This window comes from Protopterus annectens, chromosome 2.part1 (assembly GCF_019279795.1).
Source record: "Protopterus annectens isolate FY-2018-M chromosome 2.part1, PAN1.0, whole genome shotgun sequence".
NCBI classification, from domain to species: Eukaryota; Metazoa; Chordata; order Ceratodontiformes; family Protopteridae; genus Protopterus; species Protopterus annectens.
Genome location: NC_056729.1, coordinates 1626590231 through 1626601843, shown reverse-complemented (window position 1 = coordinate 1626601843; position 11613 = coordinate 1626590231). Strand labels below are relative to the sequence as shown.

General features: G+C 42.0%; 1 protein-coding gene across 1 annotated transcript in view; it reads right to left on the bottom strand.

Annotated features, from left to right (window-relative positions):
- Positions 1-11613, bottom strand: part of LOC122794563 (coiled-coil domain-containing protein 63-like) — an 867658-nt gene that overhangs the window by 77635 nt on the left and 778410 nt on the right. The window lies entirely within an intron of this gene.

Genomic DNA, 11613 nt, shown 5'->3' with positions numbered 1-11613 from the left:
GTATGCCATAATCATTAGTAAAGAACAGACCACCAATAAAAAATAAGTAAACAGCAAGGTCTGGAGCCAGTACAGTAAATGGATGCATAAATAGACTCTGGCCAAATGGTGTGCTAAATTCTTGACTGAATGTATAGAAAAACAATAGTACATAAAATTGCTATAGAACAACAAAATAACCCGAATCATTTGAAGAACTCTATTGTAAATAACATTATATGTGAGCAAGATTCCGAAAATCCATACCAAGAGGACATGGAATGCCACCAGCAATGGTAAATAAACAGATTATGAAAACAGCATAGATACTGCCCACAAACAATAGGCCCACTCATATAAAGTCCTTAATCTAGTGGAGTTGTACTAAGAAGCCACTGACTAAAAAAAATACAGACTTATTAAACTGTCAGATTTAAAATATCTCTAAATGAATATTGGCATGAAATAATACAAAGCAAACACTGTGAAGATTCTCAACATTGCAGGCCTTCTGTAAGAAACCCATGTAACTGCATTAATAAACAACTAGACTTCTATTCACCATTTTTAGTTGTAATCCTGGCTGAATTTCTCAAAAGCCAAATGTCATCCTACACGAACTGGTGGACACAGTCACTGTTTTTTCTTAGGAAGGATCTCTTAAGGAAACGTATTGTAAACAAATAACTGATCTTAATAACTGTTACAATGTAAAACGCACTAAAACTATATCTATATCTATCTATCTATATATATATATATATATATATATATATATATATATATATATATATATATATATATATATGATAACCTTTCATGATGCAATAAAATCAGCTTTTTTCAGCAATATTCAAATCCAAAGCTAGAAATGTTTGGTGGAAAGTAAAGCTACCTAAAGTAGTCTGCAATCTTTTTATAAATAAGATCTGTCCATGAGAAATGCAGTCTTGTGAAATGCTCTGTTATTTTAGTTCATATGCTAGAAACCCTTCTGCTGCTGGTAACTACTGTGATTTCCTCTTTTGCTATTTCCAGTTTAACAAGATGGGCACCAATGCTTGCCCCAATATGGAGCATGTATGTCTCCAGTGTATCTTCATTCTGCTTGGGGAAATACATGCCCCCTTGTTGGGGCAAGCACTGGTGTCCAATGCCAGATTAAGGGATTTGCTGGTCTGGAGCTGTTGCTTATGGTGGGTCTTGACTAGATAACACAAAGAATGCAAAAATGTTTAGTCTATGTTGGAGCTCCTATCCTGTCTTGCCACTAGTATCTATCTTAGTCGCGATTACATAATCTCCCTCTATTATTCGTAAACTATTCACTAAACTGCTCTTGCTCTTACCTTCCCTGCATGTCCTTTGTCATTCCTGTAAGCATAATCACTAATTTTGCCAATGAGCAAAATATTGGTTACCCTAACTAAAACTGTTGAAGCTGCCTCCATTATCTTTGAAATCATCAGTTTATTGCAAGACAAACAAAGAAGTTATGTACTCACCATAATATTCCATCTGTGTTGTCTCAGCCATTACAAAAGCTCATGGTAACTTAGAACTCTCAAGCTTCTCCCTTACCCAGAATACACCAACCCTAATTACCTCAAATCTTGTTTGATAGCTATAGCATAAAGAAATAATTATTATACAAAACAGACATAAAAGTAAACAGAAAAAAGGCCAGGCAAGGCTATATCTGGAGCTTTGTCATGCTTGGAGTATACAAATTCTTTCATATCCAATCACTCTTCCAGAAAAAACATAAGGATGGGGGTTGGTGGGTGAGGAGTTGAGGAATAATGAAAATGGACAACACAGATGGATCGTTATGGTGAATAAATAACTTCTTTATCGGGTATTGTCAATTTTCATTCTGTCCTCAACTGATAGGACAGAATCCCCAGCTACCTAAATCCCAGGGTAGACTCAAGGTCAGGATATTCCTAAGCATCATTGAACTAAATGATGCTCTACCTCTGGATACCATATCCAGTTTGTAATGAGTGATAAAAGTATGGGGGGAAGCCAAGTCGCGGCGGCACATCTTTCATCCATGGAAACTCTCAAATGAAAAACTGAGGAGGAAGTCACTGCAGACCTGGTTGAATGAGCATGAATTTGCTTTGGTAAAGGGATATCCAATTTGTTGCAAACAAAGAAGATGCAGCCAGTAAACCATATGGCTAGAGTGACTTTGGACACTGGTTTACCCAGTTTCACATCAGCAAATGAAACAAATAATTGATTTGTAGTTTTGATGTCCTTTGTTCTATGCAAATAGAAATATTTGCCCTTGTTTGAATAATTTGGAACGAAAACTGGTAAATTGATGGACTGGTTACCATTAGATTCTGATACTATTTGGAGCAAAAAAAGATGCATTAGTCCATAATGTAACTCTGTCTTTATGAAAAATTAGATATGGGAGTTTCACAAATAAGGCTTACATTTTGGAAACTCACCTGGCTGAAGTAATGGCCACCAAAAATAAGAGGTTATGTACTCACCATAACATTCCATGTTAGTTGTCCATCTCGCCTTCATTCTTTGCTGGTTGGGTTTGGAACCGAGAATCAGTTCCGACTCGATCTTATTTAAAAGCTCGAGAGCTTCCATCGGCTTGTGGCTATACCCTATCCCATGCTGCTCAGGGAAGATTACCCAGGTCTTGTTTGCAGATAAAAATATAATCATTACCTCTAAACAAAGCAACATATCCAAAAACAAACAGACTTAGCAGAGATTCAGAGACTTGATAATCGATTTGCCAGGAAAGACTGCCCGATCCTCCAGAAGCAAAGATGGCAGAAGGAGGGTGGGCAAGAACGAAGGCGAGATGGACAACAAACATGGAATATTATGGTGAGTACATAACTTCTTAATGTTATGTTGTTCTATCTCGCCTTCATTCTTTGCTAGTAGGGACAGCATCCCTAGCACCTTCTTTCTTGGGTGGCGCAAGGGAAAATCATATAACAGTGGACACAAAAGAGGCCCTGTTCCTGGAGGCCAAATCTACTTTGTAATAAGTGATAAAGATATGAGGCCTTACCCATGTTGCTGCTGCACAAATGGAATCCATCGGTAGCCTTGCCTGGAAGGCAGATGAAGTTGCAATAGCTCTTGTGGAATGGCCTTTCACTTTTCCTAGGAGTTCTCTGTTCTGGAAATTGTATGTATAGGTAATACAGTCTGTAAAGTATGACCTTTGAAATTGGAAACCCTTTCTTTTTGTCTGAAAAAGACACAAATAGTTGGTTTGACTTTCTGAAATCTTTTGTTCTATGCATGTAGAAATGCAATTGTCTAAGCACGTCCAACTGGTGTAATTTATATTCTGCCTTGTTGCCATAGTTTGGGAAAAAAACTGGTAAGTCAATGGATTGATTTAAATTGGCTTCTGAACACACTTTTGGTAGGAATGAAGGGTTAGTCTATAAGGAAACTCTAGCTTTGAGAAAGGTTATGTACGGAGGGCATATAGACAAAGCTTGAAGTTCAGACACTCGTCTAGCAGATGTAATGGCCACCAACAGTGCTGTCTTCCATGACAAAATTTTTATGTCACATGATGATGCAGGTTCAAAAGGGAGTAGAATGAATACAGACAGAACAAAATTTAGGTCCCATGGCACTGGAGGTTCTTTCACTGGAAGCCTTAGTAAGAATGTACCCTTTAAGAAGGCTTTGCAAAGCCTGTGGGACATGATTTTTAGTCCCATTTCCCAGATATGATAGTTTGATATAGCGGCTAATTGAACTTGAATTGTAGCCGCCACACCCACCTTAAAAAGTTTAGAGAGAAAATTTAACACTGCTGTGATAGGGGCAGTAAAGGGATCAATATTGTTTTTGGAAACCCAGCAGGAAAATCTCATCCATTTGCTAGAGTATAATTTCCTAGTTGATGCCTTATGAGAGGAAATCAATGTATGTCTAACTGCAGGGGAGATATCAGGAAGCCTGGCTATTTGTGGAACTGGAGCAGCCAAGCTGTTAATTTTAGGGATTGTATCGTTGGATGGAATGTCCTTGATGAATGAGTCAAAAAGTCTGGAATCTTCAGTATCAAGGGAAACGGTGGAAAAGCATAAAGGAGACCCGGGGGCTAATCATGTACAAGCATGTCCCTTGGTGACTGCCCTGGAGGGGGAATCAGGGCAAAGTAGCTGCTGCATTTGGCATTCATGGACATGGTGAAGGGGTAACAGCAAGGCTGGTCCCACTGGTGGAAAATCTCTTCTGCAACTTCTTGTTTTAGGGACCACTCATTGGGCATCAGAATAGCTCTGCTGAGTTTGTCCGCTATCATGCTGGATTTCCCTGGGATGTGCGGTGCTGTCAGAAAGCGTTGAGAAAAGACTGCCATACCCTCTGTGCCTCTCTACATAGGGGGTAAGATGGGTTCCTCCTTGTTTGTTTATGTACCACATACTGACATGTTGTCTGCCTGAATTGCAACTGTTCCTATTGGAAGAGAGTCCTGGAATGCTTGCAACATGAAAAGCACCGCTCTCATCTCTAGGACATTGATATGCAAGTGGTTTTTGTGTTCATGCCAAATGCCCTGGACATTCTTTCCCAGATAATATCCCCTATCCTATATGAGAAGCGTCAGTGGTCACAATGGCTACTGGTTGTGAGAAGACAAATGGTTGGCCTACAGTCAACTGAGTTGAGTGAAGCCACCAGCGCAGGTCCTTTTTGCAGGATTCTGTTATGATGATCTTGTGAGACAAAGGTAGATCCTGCATGGACCACTGGGAAAAAAGCTGCCAGTGAAGAACTCTCATATGTAGACGAGCTAGAGGAACCAAAATTATTGCAGCTCCCATGGTACCCAGAACCTTCAAGATAATCTTAGCTTGTACTTTGTTTTTGGATAAAAGGTTCTCGATTTGATGATGCAAAGTTTGAATTCTCTCAGGGGGAAGTTTGGTTAACATTTTCTTGTGTCTAAATCTGCACCTATGAATATGAGATGCTGTGATGGCAACAAGGCAGATTTTTCAAAGTTTACTGTAATGCCTAGCTAACAGCACAGATGAATGGATGTTCTTCGTGTTTCACTGTTGCAGTCATTACATTTGGGGTAATCTGCTGGCAGGTTGCCCTCACTCGGCCTGAATTCCAAAGTCTTGGGTCCTGCATCGGTTGCTGTCTTCTCTTCCATGACGTCAGGTCGTCAGGGGTATAAAACATGCAGTTGACGCTATTTTGTTTAGTCTTTCTTGCCGCGCGGTGCCCGAAGCAGAAGCATTTTGCAAGTGCCGGTCGGCTGACTACTGAAATATTTGAGTTTGAGTTTCAGAACCAAAGTATTCACTAAGGCTAAGTACCCTGTTAGGGAAACTTTTTTCTTGCTTTTTACCGATATCAGAAAAAGTTAATAATTGTATTACTTGTGGGAAGCAAATACCTCATAAGGATTTCCATTTATACTGTATTCCTTGCCTAGGCCCTGATCACAACGTGCCTGGCTGTCATTTGTGCTAGATTTAACCAACGCACTATTAAGCATTGGTATATTTTTGCATCAAAGTATTTTGGAAACAGATTTAACTACCCAGAAATGTCGTCGGATAGCAGTCCGACTACCGGAGTACATAAAAAATGCAAAGAAAAGGACAGAGAAAGGCAGTCAAGATCCAAAACCGATGACAAAGCTTCTCCTAAGCCAGTTGCCGGTTCGCCGGTACTCAGTGAGGCGCTTTCGCAGCCCCTGATACCCACTACCTTTGAGTCGCAGGACTCTACCGACACCCATGTGGAGTCCGGCATGCCAGAAGATACTCAAGGTATTGGACCGATGGATGTATCTCCCTTGGATGGGTCCAGAGCCGCTGAGCAGGCACCGGCTTCTGAGGGTGTATTCAGACCTCAACATTTATATATCAAACCGACGACAGCTGCAAAACCAAAGGCAAAGACAACTTCTAAAACTAAAAAAATGATGCCTGAACCATGTGCACAGGCCTCTATGCCTAAAAAACAGATGATCAAAATGGCTGAAGACCTTATTACCTTGATCAGGGGTACCCATCCCCCTCCAGATAAGAGGCCTAGGCAAGACACTGATTATGAATCTTCAGATCAGGTTTCTATTTCTTCCGATTCCTCTTCTGATCAGGAATTATCTATACCTCCCTATGAGGATTCTGATGCTGAGGAGTCTATTCCATCTGCATCTACTCCAGAGGATTATACATTTGGAGAAACCTTGCATACTTTGAGGGAACATTTTCACTGGGAGAGTCGAGACTTCTCAGAATCAAAAAAGAGGCTCAGGGATTTCCTTCTTCTCCCTCAGCACAAGCCTTTAGCCATTCCCCCTATTTTAGACATTGTGGATGATGTGTTTTCGGAGTCAAGCTTGACCCCTGACTCCTTACCTCCAGCTCCCAGTAAGCCTGACAGATATTACACGGTCCCTGACTCACATAATTTTTTATTTAGAAACCCTGCTGCTGACCCTGAAACTATTTCACAGGGTCCAAAGGGAGTTAAGGCCTCAACAGCAAAAAACCCTACCCCCCCTGACAGAGATTCAAGGGCACTAGACAGATGAGGAAAAAAGGTTTATACATCTGCAACCTTGGCAGTCAGGGCCTTAAACTGTCAGTTTCACATGCTTAAGTACCAAAAACATGTTATGGGATTGCTGAAACAGAAAATGATGTTGATTTCAGAATGTGCAGAAAATAAAGAATTGCAGGAATTATTGCATGCAGCTGAACAAGTTAGAAAGCATACTTTGCAATGTGGTTTTGATTCCTTAGAGGCCTCCTGTAGGGCCTCAGTTACTGGATCTGTGATTAGGAGGCATGCCTGGTTAAAGGAACAAAATTTGCCTGACCATATTGAAGCTAAATTGCTAGATGCACCTTTACAGCATGATTTGTTGTTTGGTATTAAGGCAGAAGAGGTTTTAAAGAAAATGGAAGACAAAGCTAAGTCTATACAAACTGTTAAAGACTTCTTACAAGTGCAGCCACCAAGATTCAGTGGACACTGGCCTACAAAAAATTGGTCCCTTCCTGTGTCAGACAGAGCTCAAAGGGGCAAATCCAGACGTCCAAAGGGTTCCAGATACCAGGCGCATGATTCATACAGGTCAAAGCAATGGGGTGCATCTACCTTCAAATCAGGGGGAGATAAAGCGCAAACCTACAGAAAACAGTCCCAATGACTTCTCTCTGCCTATACCAAGCACTTATCTTTTGACAGCACCCTTAGGGGGAAAATTAGCACTTTTTGCTCAAAATTGGCAGTTAATAACCCAGGACAAGTGGGTACTAAACATAGTATCACAGGGATACAGATTCCATTTCCACACTCTGCCAATGGCAAACGGTTGGCCAGATCTGCCCAAAAATCAATGGGCAGAGGCACAGAAACAGGTTACGTCCCTCATGGATATGGGGACCATTCAACCAGTACCAGAACAGGAAAAAGGACAAGGTTTTTACTCAAGACTGTTCTTGGTACCCAGAAAGGACAAGGCCTGGTGGACAATACTGGATTTATCAATTTTTTAACACATACCCGGACATTCTAAAATTCAAAATGCTGACTTTGCAGCAGCTTCTGCCCATGCTGGGCAAGAATGCTTGGCTGGTGACATTAGACTTAAAGAGGCATACCTGCATGTCCCAATAAGACAATAGTACAGAAGATATCTCAGATTCAAGGCTGGCTTAATGCATTACCAATTCTCTGCATTGCCCTTTGGCTTATCTACTGCGCCCAGGGTCATTACAAAGTGCCTGGCACCAGTAATTGCATTTTGCAGACAAAGAAGTATACAAATATATCTTTACTTGGACGACTGTCTCATTCAAGCAGATAACAAGGACACTCTTCTTCAACACCTGGCATTTGTGAAAAGGCTACTAACATGCCTAGGATACACTATAAACGAAAAGAAATCACAACTGGTACCCTCTCAAAAGATAACATTCCTGGGTGCAAGCTTGAATACAACTGCCCAGATGGCTTACCTTATGCCAGACAAACAAAGGCAACTGACTTCTTACTTCAAACTGATGGCGACAAAAACCCAGTCTTATGCAAGAAAAATTCTGCAGGCTCTGGGCTTCATGGCATCCTGCATCCTACTAATTCCATATGCAAGATTGCATATGAGGAAACTTCAATGGTACCTAAAAAATTTATGGAGTCAACATTCACACAGTCTGGAAACAATGATTCCTCTCATTCCCTGCCTGCAACAGGAGTTTCTATGGTGGGCAAAGGCCTGTCACCAAAACATGGGATGGCCCTTCACTCTACCCCCTGCCAGCCAAACCTTAACAACAGACGCATCAGATTATGCCTGGGGGTCCCACATGGCAGGAAGCGACATTCAGGGCATATGGGCACCAAAACAAATGCATCTACATATCAACCAGAAAGAGATGCTAGCTGTTCATAATGCCCTAACAGACTTCAAGGACTTACTTCATCCAGGACAACTACTGATAAAGACGGACAACACCACAGTCATGTGGTATATAAACAAGCAAGGGGGCACACACTCATACCCCTCTTTGCAGATTAGCCATGGCACTATGGGACACAGCTTTGACCTACCAAATACATCTTCAAGCTCAATTCCTGTCAGGAAAACAAAACACTGTGGCAGACGATTTAAGCAGAAACCTTATGGATCCTCATGAGTGGAAACTAAATCCACAAGTCTTCAGCATGATAACAGAGAAATGGGGGAGCCCAGACATAGATCTATTTGTCTCTCCTCAAAATTATCAACTGAAAAGATTCTGCACAAGGACTTATCACAGACAAGCATGGAAAGTGGATGCCCTATCCTTCAGTTGGAAAAACCTATCAGTTTACGCCTTTCCTCCTCTGCCTCTTCTACCCAAGGTCCTCCTAAAAGTCAGACAAGAGAAGCCAAAGATGATATTAATTGCCTTGGACAGGCCCCGCCAATACTGGTACCCAGTCCTAAGGAACTTGTCTCAATACCCAGCTTGGACCTTGCCTCAAACACCATTAACTGTCCCAGCAAAATGATCAGATCCTACACAACCAACTACAGACTCTAAACCTGGCAGCATGGCTAATCAGGCAATCATACAAACAACACCTCTCAGTAAAGCTGTGATGGATGTCATTTTGGAAGCCAGAAGGCCTAGTACTAGAAAATCTTATGCTGACAAATGGAAGAGATTCTGTGCTTGGAATCAAGCACAAAGAACTGATACAGCAGAACCAAATATTCCTCAGATATTACAATACTTAACTGAGATGCTTGACAAAGGGCCTATCTTTCTCATCAGTCAAAATCCATGCCTCTGCCATTTCGGCTCATTGCAACACAGAACCACCAATCTTTTCTCATCCTTTACTAAAGGGTTAGATATCCATTACCTGCATGGGACCTCAATTATGTGTTGGAAAAACTCACTCTGCCTCCTTTTGAACCAGCTGCTACCACTGATATAAAGTTTTTATCATGGAAGACAGCTCTGCTACTAGCAATTACTTCAGCAAGAAGAGTTTCAGAGCTACAGGCCCTCATGGCTGTAGAGCCTTTTATCATATTTTACCTGGACAGGGTGTCTCTGAGGACAAATCCTACTTTTATGCCTAAAGTGGTTTCCAGTGTGGCTCTTAACAAACAAATCACTGTTCAGTCTCAGCCTTACAACATGATATGTACCCAAAGAATGGTGTACTGCAACAGTGGTCCCACTCCATAAAGGTGGTGCCACAACGGACCCCAGAAACTATCACCCTATAAGCCTAACTAGCCTGGTCTGCAAAGCTATGGAGCGTATCATCATGGAACTCATAAACAAAGACATTGGGAACCTCCAAACACTGGATCCTACCCAATTCAGCTTTGTTAAGGGCAGAGCTTGCCTCTTGAACCTGGTCAATTTCTTTGAAACAGTCACCAAGGCCATAGATGAAGGGAAGGTGGTCCACACAGCCTACCTTGACCTTGCAAAAGCCTTCGACACAATACCCCACTCAGGCATCATAAATAAGCTCACCAGCTTAAATATCAACCCCTATGTCACAAGATGGGTTGCAAACTGGCTTAGGGATAGAACCCATATGGTCAGAATTGCAGGTGCCATGTCAGACTGTAAACCAGTTACAAGTGGCATCCCACAAGGCTCAGTCCTGGGACCTCTCTTGTTCGGTATATATTTCTCTGAGGTACAGGCTAACACAGGAGGACTATGTCTGACAAAGTTTGCAGACGACTGCAAACTGGGGGCCATAATTGACTCGCCGGCTGACACAAGCATCCTCCAAAAAGGTCTCACAAAGATGGATAACTGGTGCCAGAGCCATGGCCTAAAGCTAAATGCCAAAAAGTGCATAGTCATCCTCTTTGGGAAAAACAAAGTGCCCACAAATTACCACATAGGTGGTAATCCATTAAGTATGGAAGGAGTAATTAGGGATTTGGGGACCCAAGTAGATTGCAATCTCTCCTTTGATAATCACATTGCCAAAGTGGTTAGAAAGACATTCTACATAGCCCACCTTATCACGAAGGGGTTCACATCTAGATCAAGAGAGGTCATTGTGCCCCTCTACTCATCACTCATCAGGCCCATAATTGAATACAATGCCCCATTTGGGATGTACCTTACCAGACACCTGCTACAACTAGAAAGACCCCAAAAGTACCTCACCAAGAGGATCAAGCGACTCAAACAGATGCTCTACGCAGTTAGGCTAAAGAAACTCCAGCTCTACTTAGTTGCTGACCACCTACTCAGAGGCGATCTGTGCCTGATGTATAAAGCCATGTCCAACCCAGAATTAATGGACATGCTCCACCTCAAGAAATCCAAATCCATGAGAACTACATGCTCCAGTGACTTAAACCTCAGCACAGAAATAAATAGGACATGCTGGAGGGACAGATTCATATCCCAGAGGCTCCCCTCACTCTGGAACAAAATCCCAATCCATGTCAGACAGAGCCCCTCAATGACCCTCTTCAAGAAGAATCTTGACGTTTGGGTGGGAGATCGTAAATTTACCCCTGGGATCTCTTCTGTGTCACTACTAGACAGAGGCACGGTAAACTAACCTTAAATGGGCTATCTTCTGTGACCTACTATACAGAGGCACAGTCAACTAATCTAAGAAGGGTGGTGAAAGCCAAACACACTCTGGTTAGACTTGTAAATGCCCTAGGGCAGATAGCCTAGTATCAACCTATGAAGCTATAAATAATTCATCTGCCAACTTTTTATCCAAATCCGCAGAACAAAGGGGAGAGAATTCTGCATTCCTTGGACGTTCACAGACAGCTAAGATTCTACTTGAGCAGGACTAAAGCTCTAAGAAAGACTGAGCAATTACTAGTGTCATATGCTGCAGGATCAGAAGGAAAGGCTATTTCAAAGCACAATTTCAAAGTGGATAAGCCACTGCATCCGTTTCTGCTACTTACACCATGGTAAACCTGTGCCCATTCTCAGAGGAGTACCAACCAAAGACATTCTAGAGGCTGCTGCTTGGAGTTCTGTTCACACCTTTACACAGCATTACCATTTGCCTCTCTACTCTAAGTCCAGGGCAGGCTTTGCCACTGCAGTGCTGCAGGGCCTTATAGCCGCACCTAATGCTGTTTAGCTC